Below are 13,041 nucleotides of genomic sequence, written 5' to 3' on the forward strand. Positions count from 1 at the left end.
AAAAGAGGAAGTCCCACCATATTTTTATGTAATTTTGTTTATGCATAAATTTAATAATTCAAAAAGAGAAATTTTCGTGATATTCTATGCATAAGCATTTTAAATGCTAAGAGAAGGTTTTTCGTTACATTTTTTGAATATACATTCATAGTATGTGTATGCATAAATATCTAGAATCTTAAAAAGAGGAATTTTTGTTACATTTTAAATATGTATATTCATGGTATGTATATACATGAATATTTTTGTTTATCAAAGAAGAATTTTCATCATATCTTTAAATAGGAATATGCATAGTTAATTTTGGTATCAAAGAGAGAATGTTTCATCATATTTCTATGTAGATAATTATAGCATGTTGATGCCCAGGTTCAAATGAAGAAGAGAATGTTTAAGAATATTTCTATGTGAATATTTTAATAAAATGATGTATGCATATTTATTAAAGGATAATTTAGAAAAAGAAATATCCTTGTTAAATTCCATTATTCACAAGTAGAATTATTTATAGTTCTTTTATATCCAAAGTAGAATGAATTTTCATATTATTGGATGTTAATCCTTTTATGATTAGAAATCATAGTTATTTTATGAGATAAATGGAGAAATATCTTTAGAAAACAAATCTAGGAATAAATTCAAGTAATTCCGTGCTAGACCATGACCACTTGAGAAAGGTGGGTCAGTAAGATACATGCCCACTCTTGAATTGTAAATTAAGCCAAGACTTATGACCATTCCCATTTCTTCAGTAGTACGAAGAAGGGATAACTGTCTGATTTAGAGAATTTTCCCTAAAACCTGAAATGGTCTAAAAATAAGTTAGAAATTCATTTGTAATTGATGGGATGGATCACCCGAGATACGAGATTCGTGATTTTCATTGAGGAATTTTGGGTTTTAAAAAAAGGGTCTTGTGAAACCAATACTAGAGAGGTTTTCTCGTGAAATGGCTTTTCGTGAGATGAAAGTAAACTCAATGGAAAAATCCTACTTGCAGAGAAACTCTATTTTTGTAGATGACTGTCTTACGCTAGAATACTAGAGAAAGCATTTGGTTTATTGTTTAATCTAACGAGAGTTTACATTGCAACAGTCGGCAGGGAGTCATCGAAGGATGTCTCTCAGCGGGGCAGAGCCTACCAAGGTCTTGATCAGCCTCGGTAGGGTTAAAAATGGTGCTCTTCTAGTATGATGGGTGAGGGCCGACAAAGAAGTCCCTAAGTGAAGTGCTAGGACACCTAAAGAGGATCCTAGAGGGTTCTGATGACCAGGCGATGCTTGAGCTCACGGTTGCCGAGGACAGTTGATTGTAAAACAATGGAACTTGAATACTGAGGATTATGATGGAAACACCGTGGTTTTATTGTAGTTCTGTCTTGAAAATAGTTGAATCTAAGAAAAGGCAATTTTATATTGGGTGCGTAAGTGGTGTGTCTATTTATTAATATTTTTATATGAGTGCCGACTAGGGGGCCTGGGAACTCTTTTCCATGGTACCCAGGATAAAACACAACCAAATTTTTAAAGAGGGATCCCACCAATATAGTGGTTGGGTGGTTGGCTAACCCATGGGCCGGTTGGGGTAGGCTGGATCGGTGGATTTCTACAATAAAGTTTAGTTGTATTCAAGTTACGATAGTTGTAGTAAGTCACAGGGTAATTCTTGTTCTATGGGAAAGAATCAACGCCTGTGCCTCACTTAAGGGGAAAAAAGTGATTATCTCTATAAACCAAGTGCAAGTCCCTCCTTTGATTCGGCTATGTGACCCACGGGTTTGGTCATAATACAAAGGATAGTTAAGGCTCTTGACCCCATTAGAGAAATTTTCGTTAGAAGATTTTCCTGGAGGAACTGCCCATGCTTTCTAGGCAAAGAAAGTTTTTTCGGTTTTGGTTTTGGAAGAATCGCCGAACTAGTCCCTTGCCCGGACATTCTTGGGCGAGCCCCCGAGTGGGAAGCTCTGTAGCCCTGTGCGAGGGGTTGCTACTTCCGCTGCTAGCGCTCTAGAGTTTGATGCGCAGAGAGGGCAGGGGTCTCACAAACATTTTTTAATTTCTCCCATGACTCATAGTGTGAGTCCAAGAGTTTTATCCTAAGGATAAAATCTCTAATGGATTTATTTGGTTGACGCTCAATTGAATAGAGTTCTATTGCTGCACTCCACCAATCACCTTGTCTGGAAAAGCCATGTATAGAGGTTGATTTCAAGGTTTTGAAGTTGGCATTGATCGCCGAAATTAATGCGATGCACCATCGACTAGCTTTTCCCTCTAAGCATAAGTTCAACGCATGTACCTTAGTGGGGCAGTTGGGATTTCCAAAGGCTTCACATCTCTGTTCAAACATTTGAATGAATTGATCAGGGTGTGTTGTTCCATCATATTTGCCCATAATTTTAGAAATTTGAACTGCCATATTTCTGTATGAGTCACTGAGGACGTATGTAAGTGCTCTTGTTGGAAGAGACTCAGTGAGTCCTTGGGCCACCCCCCTTCCTAGACTAGTCAGTATGTCCAAGGTGTGGGCATCTAGGAAAGGGTTGGTACTTATAGGACTTGTGGGAATGTTAGGCAAGGGACCAAAGCCCGGTGGGATCGGTCATAGGGGTGTAAAACCCTATGACACTTGTTATAGGTATGGCCAATGGCATGGGGAGGTGAATTTACGGCATAGATCTCAATGGATCGAAGATGTCAACCATTGGATTCAGTGCTTGTGTGATCCCTAGCAATCCCTCTATCGTGGCCATGAGCAATCACACTTTTTTTTTTGCTTTTTATACTTTTCCATAGCTTGTTATAGCGTCAAGAGGCTTGGCGTACTCTTCGTTGGATCAAACGGGTGTCCGTTCGCCCTAATTAGCTTATGTGCTATACGCACGTGAATGACCAAGATATTTTTCCAAAAAAAGCGTATGCTAGGAACTTCCTAGATGGAAGAGGAGGTCCTAAAACCTATTTTCCATCATTGTCTCAAGACGGAAAATTTTTTTGATAATTTTTTCCCTATTTCGCAGCACGTTTTTTAGGGCGTTCCAAAAGGAATTTTGAAAAAACTCTCTAGGAGGGAGTTGTAGTATTTTTGGAGTACTACAACTTTGTTTCCCTGAGAAGTTGTCCACGATTTTGTCATTTAGACCCTCAAAAAGTAGCCTTGGCTCGTCGTCGTTTTCGCACTAATTTTTGCGATTGTGGTTTTTAGGTTATTTTTTGCCTCGATTTCTGGGTCGAGTTTTGAGGTTGTTGGTCGAAGGCCAAAATGGTCGAATTTGACTTCGAACGACCATGTCCAAAGTCGAAGTGCTCGATGTTAGCTTTTCGATGAGCCCTAGAGCGCCTTCACCAAATATATGGTTTAGGAGATACGGGCCTCCAAACAGGGGTGTTTTCAAAACAGACCTTTTTTTTGGCCGAGGGACCCCTTTTCACGTCGACGGACTTCACAAGTTTTATAAATTTTGAATTTTTTTTCGTGTGAAACCTTAGGCTTTCACACTGTGAAACACTGAGTCTTTCACACTGTGAACCGAACTGCATGGAATATTAAATTCAATTTTGAAAGATCCTTGCCCCCTCCGCGCAATGGATTCGGGGGTGCCAGCAGTGGAAGTAGCACTTCTTGCACGAGGCAGGATCCCTCACCCGAGGCCTCATCCACAGATATCCAAACAAGAGACTAATCCCTTGGTTTTTCAAAAACCGAACCCGGACAAACTTCCCCCTACCCGAAAGCACAGGCGATTCCTCCAGGATATTTGTACTCTAATATAGTTTTGGTTATTACTGACCAAATTGAACCAAACTTGCGAGTCACTTGGTCAGATCAAGAAAGAAACTTGCACTTAGATCATAGAAACCAATGCTTTTTTCCCCATCGAGAGGCACATCCGTTGATTCTTTTTCCATAGAACAATTACTATCTGAGATTTACTTCATCTATCATACTATAACAGAATTGAGTTTCATTTTACGGATCCATCAGTCCAGCCATCCAGTCCCATGGGTTAGCCAACCACCCAACCATTGAAGTGATGGAATCCAATTAGGAATTTAGTTAGGTTTTGTCCCAGGTACCAGGGAAAAGAGTTCCTAGGACCCCTAGCCAAATATTCATGCAAATTTAACGCCAATCACACCACTTACACACCCAATATGAAATTGCCTTTTTCACAAATTCAGCTATCTTTAAAACAATCATTTAATGAAACCATAGTGTCACTGATCATAATCCTCAAAATCTTTGATTGAATCCTTATTTCCAATCATTCGTTCATCGGTGTATCTATGGCATCATTGGCAAACCAGAACGCTCACCACCTGTCTCCTGAGGGGCCTTTTCAATAGTTCTTCCTAGCTCATAGTAACCGGTAATATAATCACTTATAAAAATCAAGATGGAATCTCTGTTAAAGATCAACAAGATCAACCAACAGATCCATATAAAAGAGCCATGGACTCATCCATTGAGGACCAGGAAGGTCAATCAACCAGATCCATGCCCGGTTTCAGAAAACAACTCTTACTCCTTGTTCCAATATCTTCCACGATGCATGTGTGGGTATCATCGGTGACCCAGAGCCCGAGCACCGTATGGTCAGCACCCTCTAGGATCCTTCACAGGTGACCTAGCGCTTCACTCATAGGCCATTTCGTTGGTCCCTTATCCACTGTACCGGAAGCTCACCATTTAAATTGAACCAAGGCTGGTCAAGACCTCGGTCGAACTTGCTACGCGAGACATCCTCCGTTGACTCTGTGCGTCAGCTATTGCAACTTTATGAGTTAGGTCTCCCATGACCTTATTCACAAGACGGTCAAAATGCTTCCCCAGCTAGGAGAGAAGAGAGATAAAAATATCACAATATTTTTGAGTTTAAAACTCCACCACACATGTGAAATAGGTGCCTCCTTAAAGAGTCCCCCTTCTCCTTACCAAGGTGTCAAAATTGAATCACTATACCCAAAATATCTCATTTTTTTAGTAATACTCATAATTCGACCATAATCCAAAAATTTCTAAAAATTTGGACCCTTAGGCTAAGGTCCTTTTTACCTGTTTTCAATTAATTCCAATTGCACATTGGAAAGTTCTTTTTAAATTTCTATTTCAAAGGAAACCATTTTTGACACTAGGAGGATTTTTATATCCAAAAATATCTCAATTTTGGACTACCTCTCTCTAGATATTTTCTCTCTCTAGGTCAAAACAAGGTAAAACAAGATCTTTCTTTTATTTCAGAGAGGGGAATAATTATAAGATGAGAAGGGGAGTTTCTTACACTTGTACACCTCAAAAGTTGGAGGGAGGAATCTTACAATCTACTCCACTTAAAAAACACCAGATGTCCTCATCTCGCAAAATTAGAGGACAACTCTTTTCCGTAAGATCCAACTGATTCTAGGGTTCCTTATAGTCTGGTGAACTCCATAGAATCCTGGGATAAGTATCCCTTATATAGAACTCATCATCAGATATAACAATTCACTCAGATCATATCATTCAAATCCTTATCACAAGAATGGTCCATTAGACCAAAATTTTCATCTGAACAGTCCTCCTCCTTGGGAATTTTTAATTTTACACATTTTTAATTTGACATCCCTCAACTTGATCCACTGGGTCAAGTGTTAACAGGAGCAATCTTTCAGCACAATCCACTAATCTCGTAGTGATTTGCTGAAGTCATTATCGTCATTTCACTTACGAACATCATCATAGGGACTCGTCCCATTCATCCTCAATGTGGCTTTGTTCAACTGATCGCTTTTCAACCAAAATTCAGGAATCATCTTTTTTTCAATCAAAATCCAAATCAACTAATCAATTCTCAACCAGAATTTTAAAATCATATCAATCACATTCAAATTCATCATCTGGATATCATTTTTACTTATAATTTCAAGGTCTTAGATTTACTCATATATACTGCCAATAAAGAGCTGTAAATATACCCTCAGTATATACGGGTAGTCACGGTCCTTGGAATTATAAGGTAAATACTATCATGGACTAGTAGGCCTCAAGCAAGTCAGGGATTCCATACAATTGCGGTACTTCCATCTGAAGACCCAATTACCAATTTATGAATTTCAGCCTAAATATCAATTTGTATGCATTTCATCATACAATTCCAACCTTTTACTCATACTTTATAAATTTTTGACATTTTTGGCTTCTTAGTTGATTCACTTTAGTCAATTTGCCCTGATACAGCTGAAAGATACCAGCCCCCTCTGCGCAACGGATTCGGGGGTGCTAGCAGTGGAAGTAGAACCTTCTTGCACGGGGCAGGATCCCTCACCCAACGCCTCGCCCACACAGATATCCAGACAAGAGAAAGGTCATTACTGACCAAACTGATTTGACCGAACTTGAGAGTCACTTGGTCGGATCAAGGAAGAAACTTGCACTTGGATCATAGAAACCAATGCTTTTTTTCCCATCGAGAGGCACAGCCATTGTTGATTCTTTTTCCATAGAACAATTACTATCTGGGATTTACTTCATGTATCATACTATAACAGAATTGAGTGTCATTTTATGGATCCATCAGTCTAGCCAATCCCATAAGTTAGCAAACCACCCAACCACTGTAGTGATGGGATCCAATTAGGAATTTTGTTAGGTTTTGTTCCGGGTATCAGGGAAAAGAGTTCCCAAGCCCCCTAGCTGGATATTCATGCAAATTTAATGCTAATCACACCACTTACACACCCAATATGAAATTGCCTTTAACAGATTCAGTTATCTTTAAAATAATCATTTAATGAAACCATAGTGTCACTGATCATAATCCTCAAAATCTCTGGTTGAATCCTTATTTCCAATCATTCCTTTATCGGTGTATCTATGGCATCATTGGCAACCAGAACGCTCACCACCTATCCACTCAGGGCCTTTTTGATAATTCCTCGCTCATAGTAACTGGCAATATAATCACTTATAAAAATCAAGATGGAATCTCCGTTAAAGATCAGCAAGATCAACCAACAGATCCATATAAAAGAGCCATGGACTCATCTGTTGAGGACCAGCAAGGTCAATCAACCAGATCCATGCCCGGTTTCAGAAAACAACTCTTACTCCTTGTTCCAATATCTTCCATGATGCACGTGTGGGTATCATCGGCGACCCAGAGCCCGAGCACCGTATGGTCAGAACCCTCTAGGATCCTTCACAGGTGACCTAGCGCTTCACTCATAGGCCGCTTCCTTGGTCCCTCATCCACCGTACCGGAAGCACTCTCTAGGATCCTTCACAGGTGACCTAGCGCTTCACTCATAGGCCGCTTCCTTGGTCCCTCATCCACCGTACCGGAAGCTCACCATTTAAATTGAACCGAGGCTGGTCAAGACCTCGGCCGCAAACTTGCTACGCGAGACGTCCTCCGTTGACTCTGCGTCAGCTATTGCAACTTTATCAGTTAGGTCTCCCATGACCTCATTCACAAGATGGTCAAAATGCTTCCCCAGCATTTTTGACATAAAACAGTCATTTAAAAAGAGGTCACCATAAATATAGTTCCTATAATGAACTCTCATCTTTCACATTGTTCCACATCCGTCCACATTACTTAATCCATATCCAATTCATATGTATACCCATTCTCATCCAATCACATCATTTTCCACCTCATCACATCTTTCCTCATTTATTCTCATAACATCTCATCCACTCACATCAACCCATATTCACATCCCAGCACACCTCATTCATTTCATATCTATCTCAATTTACATCACATGTCATCTCATTCAATTCACATCTCATCTCATTCATTCTTATCACAATTCACATCACATCACATCTCATTCATTCACTCACATTGACATCACATCTCATTCATTCACTCACATCGACATCACATTCTTTCACATACACATCCACATCCATTCTTCCACATACACATCCACATCCATTCTTCCACATACACATCCACAAACATTCTCTTGCATACACATCCACATCCATTCTTCCACGTACACATCCACATCCATTCTTCCACATACACATCCACATTCATTCTTCCACATACACATCCATTCTTTTGCATACACATCTGCATCCATTCTTTTCCATACACATCCGCATTCATTCTTCCACATACACATCATTCTTACACATCCGCATTCATTCTTCCACATACACATCCACATTCATTCTTCCACATACACATACGCACATCCACATAAACATCCGCATTCATTCTTCCACACACATCCACATCCATTCTTTCACATACACATCCACATCCATTCTTCCACATACACATCCACATTCATTCTTTCACATATACATCCACATCCATTCTTGCACATACACATCCATTCATATTCTATCACATCCCATTTTCATCTTATCACATCCATTCACATGATATTCCCATTTAATAGCTTTCTCTATGTCGATCCGGATATAATGGGACTTTTTCTAAATTTTTGCCAATTGCTTGGCCTAATTAAAGGTTCTTTTTCTCGACGACTATTTTCATATTCATTCTCAAATTTTTAAATAAATTATATTCAACATAAAAGAATTCATGGGATTTATAGAAATCAATTCTACCCATATTTTCACTTTTGATAAATAATCATAAATTGAATTATACTAAAAATTTCTCTTCTTCTCATTTAATTTCTTGGATCTCAAATACCATGGAAATTTGTATTTTTTCATTTAATTAACTACATTTAATTAATTGCATTCCAATGTCATGGGTATTCCTCTTTTATCATCAAATATATCTCAAAAAGTAATTTCATCTAAAATAAAATATCCATTATTTCAATATGCTATGAATTTCTCTTTTCCCTTCTAAATGATGGAATTCCAAATGTTATAGGAATTCCTCTTTTAACATTTAAATATTTCTCATAGATAAAATAAATTTATCTGAATTTTATCTTTGAATTTAATTAAAATACTCATTAATTCCAATATGCTAGGAATTTCTCTTTTGCCATCTAAATGATGGAATTCCAAATGTCATAGGAATTCCTCTTCTAACATTTAAATATATTACTAGAAATTTCTCTTTTGCTAACAACTATTTGTGCATAAACATTAAAATCAAATTATCCATGGTTATAATGAGAATTAATCAATTAACCTAGGATGATTAATCCTAGAATATGATAGGAAGTCCTATTTTCATATTATGAATCAAAATGATTTATGTGTTAATTTTTCAGAAATTTTACCCATAGCTCTACTACTATTACTGATAATTCTCAATAATTTTGAAAGCATAAAGTTTAGTAATATCATATGATAGAATAACCATTAATTGGATCACTATCCAATTATGGAATTGACTCCTAATTTTTCCATAAATTAAATATCATAAAAGCATTAAAAAGCCACTTCTTTGGCCTCTAATTTGTCAAGCATAGAAATTACTTTTAGATTAGAGAATTGCTTCATGAGAAGCTTCATTTGAATATAGAATAGGTCATAGGAATGACTGTCCTTTGGGGGAGAGAGAGACATGCTTTTAAAAAATATTTATTTTAAGCATAAATGGAAATTTATGTGTTTTATCACTACTATTCATTAAAGAACTTCAATTGTATTAAAAAGCCATTCAATTGAATGCTTCTCAAGCTTGAGAGGGGTTAAGAAGAGAGAAACATTTAGAGATTAAAAAGAAAGACCATAAACCACTCTTTTCCTCCTAGATTTTTGCTTGATTCTTTAATCAAAGTAGAGGCCCCCAACCAATCAATAGGTTTGGTATGTTGATGAAGACTCCAAGGAAGATTGAAGAGAGAGAAAAACTCCAATCTCTTCAATTTGTAGAGGATTTTTAGAGGATAATAGAAAATATCATTATTTCAGTATAACCAAGTCCAACTAGTTTCTAGAATTTTCCAAGTTCAATTTGGCTGAATTTGGACAAGATTTGGACCTAGTTTGGCTCCCTTTTGATTTGGTTTGATCTAGGAGAGAAGAGAGATAAAAATATCACAATATTTTTGAGTTTAAACCTCCACCACACATGTGAAATAGGCGCCTCCTTGAAGATCCCCCCTTCTCCTTACCAAGGTGTCAAAATTGAATCACTATACCCAAAATATCTCATTTTTTTAGTAATACTCATAATTGGACCATAATCCAAAAATTTCTTAAAATCTGGACCCTTAGGCTAAGGTCCTTTTTAACTTTTTTCAATTAAATCCAATTGCACATTGGAAAGTTCTTTTTAAATTTCTGTTTTAGAGAAAACCATTTTTGACACTAGGAGGATTTTTATATCCAAAAATATCTCAATTTTGGACTACCTCTCTCTAGACATTTTCTCTCTCTAGGTCAAAACAAGGTAAAACAAGATCTTTCTTTTATTTCAGAGAGGGGAATAATTATAAGATCAGAAGGGGAGTTTCTTACACTTGTACACCTCAAAAGTTGGAGGGAGGAATCTTACAATCTACTCCACTTAAAAAATGCCAGATGTCCTCATCTCGCAAAATTAGAGGACAACTCTTTTCCGTAAGATCCAACTGATTCTAGGGTTCCTTATAGTCTGGTGAACTCCATAGAATCCTGGGATAAGTATCCCTTATATAGAACTCATCATCAGATATAACAATTCACTCAGATCATATCATTCAAATCCTTATCACAAGAATGGTCCATTAGACCAAAATTTTCATCTGAACAGTCCTCCTCCTTGGGAATTTTCAATTTTACACATTTTTAATTTGACATCCCTCAACTTGATCCACTGGGTCAAGTGTTAAGAGGAGCAATCTTTCAACACAAGCCACTAATCTCGTAGTGATTTGCTCGTCATTATCATCATTCCAGTTACGAACATCATCATAGGGACTCGTCTCATTCATCCTCAATGTGGCTTTGTTCAACTGATCGCTTTTCAACCAAAATTCAGGAATCATCTTTTTTTCAATCAAAATCCAAATCAACTCATCAATTCTCAACCAGAATTTTAAAATCATATCAATCACAATCGAATTCATCCTCAAGATAGCATTTTTACTTATAATTTCAAGGTCTTAGATTTACTCGTATATACTGCCAATAAAGAGCTACAGTTATACCCTCGGTATATAACCCTCGGTATATACGGGTAGTCACGGTCCTTGGAATTATAAGGTAAATACTATCATGGACTAGTAGGCATCAAGCAATTCAGGGATTCCATACAATTGCGGTACTTCCATCTGAAGACCCAATTACCAATTTATGAATTTGAGTCTGAATATCAATTTGTATGCATTTCATCACACAATTCCAACCTTTTAATCATACTTTATAAATTTTTAACATTTTTGGCTTCTTAGTTGATTCACTTTAGTCAAATTGCCCTGATATAGCTGAAAGATACCAGCCCCCTCCGCGCAACGGATTCGGGGGTGCTAGCAGTGGAAGTAGCACCTTCTTGCACGGGGCAGGATCCCTCCTCGCCCATGGATATCCGGACAAGAGACTTATCCCTTGGTTCTTCAAAAACAAAACCCGGAAAAACTTCCCCCTACGGGCAATTCCTCCACGATACTTGTACTCTACCATAGTCAAGGTCATTGCTGACCAAACTGATCCGACCGAACTTGCGAGTCACTTGGTTTTATCAAGGAAGAAACTTGCACTTGGATCATAGAAACCAACGCTTTTTTTCCCATCGAGAGACACAGCCGTTGATTCTTTTTCCATAGAACAATTACTATCTGGGATTTACTTCATCTATCATACTATAATAGAATTGAGTGTCATTTTACGGATCCATCAGTCTAGCCACCCCATAAGTTAGCCAACTACCCAACCACTGTAGTGATGGGATCCAATTAGGAATTTTGTTAGGTTTTGTCCCGGGTACCAGGGAAAAGAGTTCCCAGGCCCCCTAGCCGGATATTCATGCAAATTTAACGCTAATCACACCACTTACACACCCAATATGAAATTGCCTTTCATAGATTCAGCTATCTTTAAAATAATCATTTAATGAAACCATAGTGTCACTGATCATAATCCTCAAAATCTCTGGTTGAATCCTTATTTCCAATCATTTCTTTATCGGTGTATCTATGGCATCATTGGCAACCAGAACGCTCACCACCTGTCCACTCAGGGGCCTTTTTGATAGTTTCTTGCTCATAGTAACCGACAATATAATCACTTATAAAAATCAAGATGGAATCTCCGTTGAAGATCAGCAAGATCAACCAATAGATCCATATAAAAGAGCCATGGACTCATCCGTTGAGGACCAGCAAGGTCAATCAACCAGATCCATGCCCGGTTTCAGAAAACAACTCTTACTCCTTGTTCCAATATCTTCCACGACACACGTGTGGGTATCGTCGGGCGACCCAGAGCCCGAGCAACGTATGATCAGCACCCTCTAGGATCCTTCGCACATGACCTAGCGCTTCACTCATAGGCCGCTTCCTTGGTCCCTCATCCACGGTACCGGAAGCTCACCATTTAAATCAAACCGAGGCTAGTCAAGACCTCAATCGACCTTGCTACGCAAGACGTCCTCCATTGACTCTCTATCAGCTGTTGCAACTTTATCAATTAGGTCTCCCACGATCTCATTCACAAGATGGCCAAAATGCTTCCCCAGCATTTTTGACATAAAATAGTTATTTAAAAACAGGTCATAAAAATATAGTTCCTATAATGAACTCTCGTCTTTCACCTTGTTCCACATCCGTCCACATTACTTAATCCATATCCAATTCATATGTATACCCATTCTCATCCAATAACATGAATTTCACTCTCATCACATCTTTCCCCATTTATTCTCATCACATCTTTCCTCATTTATTCTCATCACATCTCATCCACTCGCGTCAACCCATATTCACATCCCATCACACCTCATTCATTTCACATCTATCTCAATTTACATCACTCATCTCATTCATTCTTATCACGATTCACATCACATCACATCTCATTCATTCACTCACATCGACATCACATCCTTTCACATACACATCCACATCCATTCTTTCACATGCACATCCACATCCATTCTTTCGCATACACATCCATATCCATTCTTCCACATA

This window comes from Cibotium barometz, chromosome 24 (genome assembly GCF_041138505.1).
Source record: "Cibotium barometz isolate CiBa-2024 chromosome 24, ASM4113850v1, whole genome shotgun sequence".
Taxonomy (NCBI): domain Eukaryota; kingdom Viridiplantae; phylum Streptophyta; class Polypodiopsida; order Cyatheales; family Cibotiaceae; genus Cibotium; species Cibotium barometz.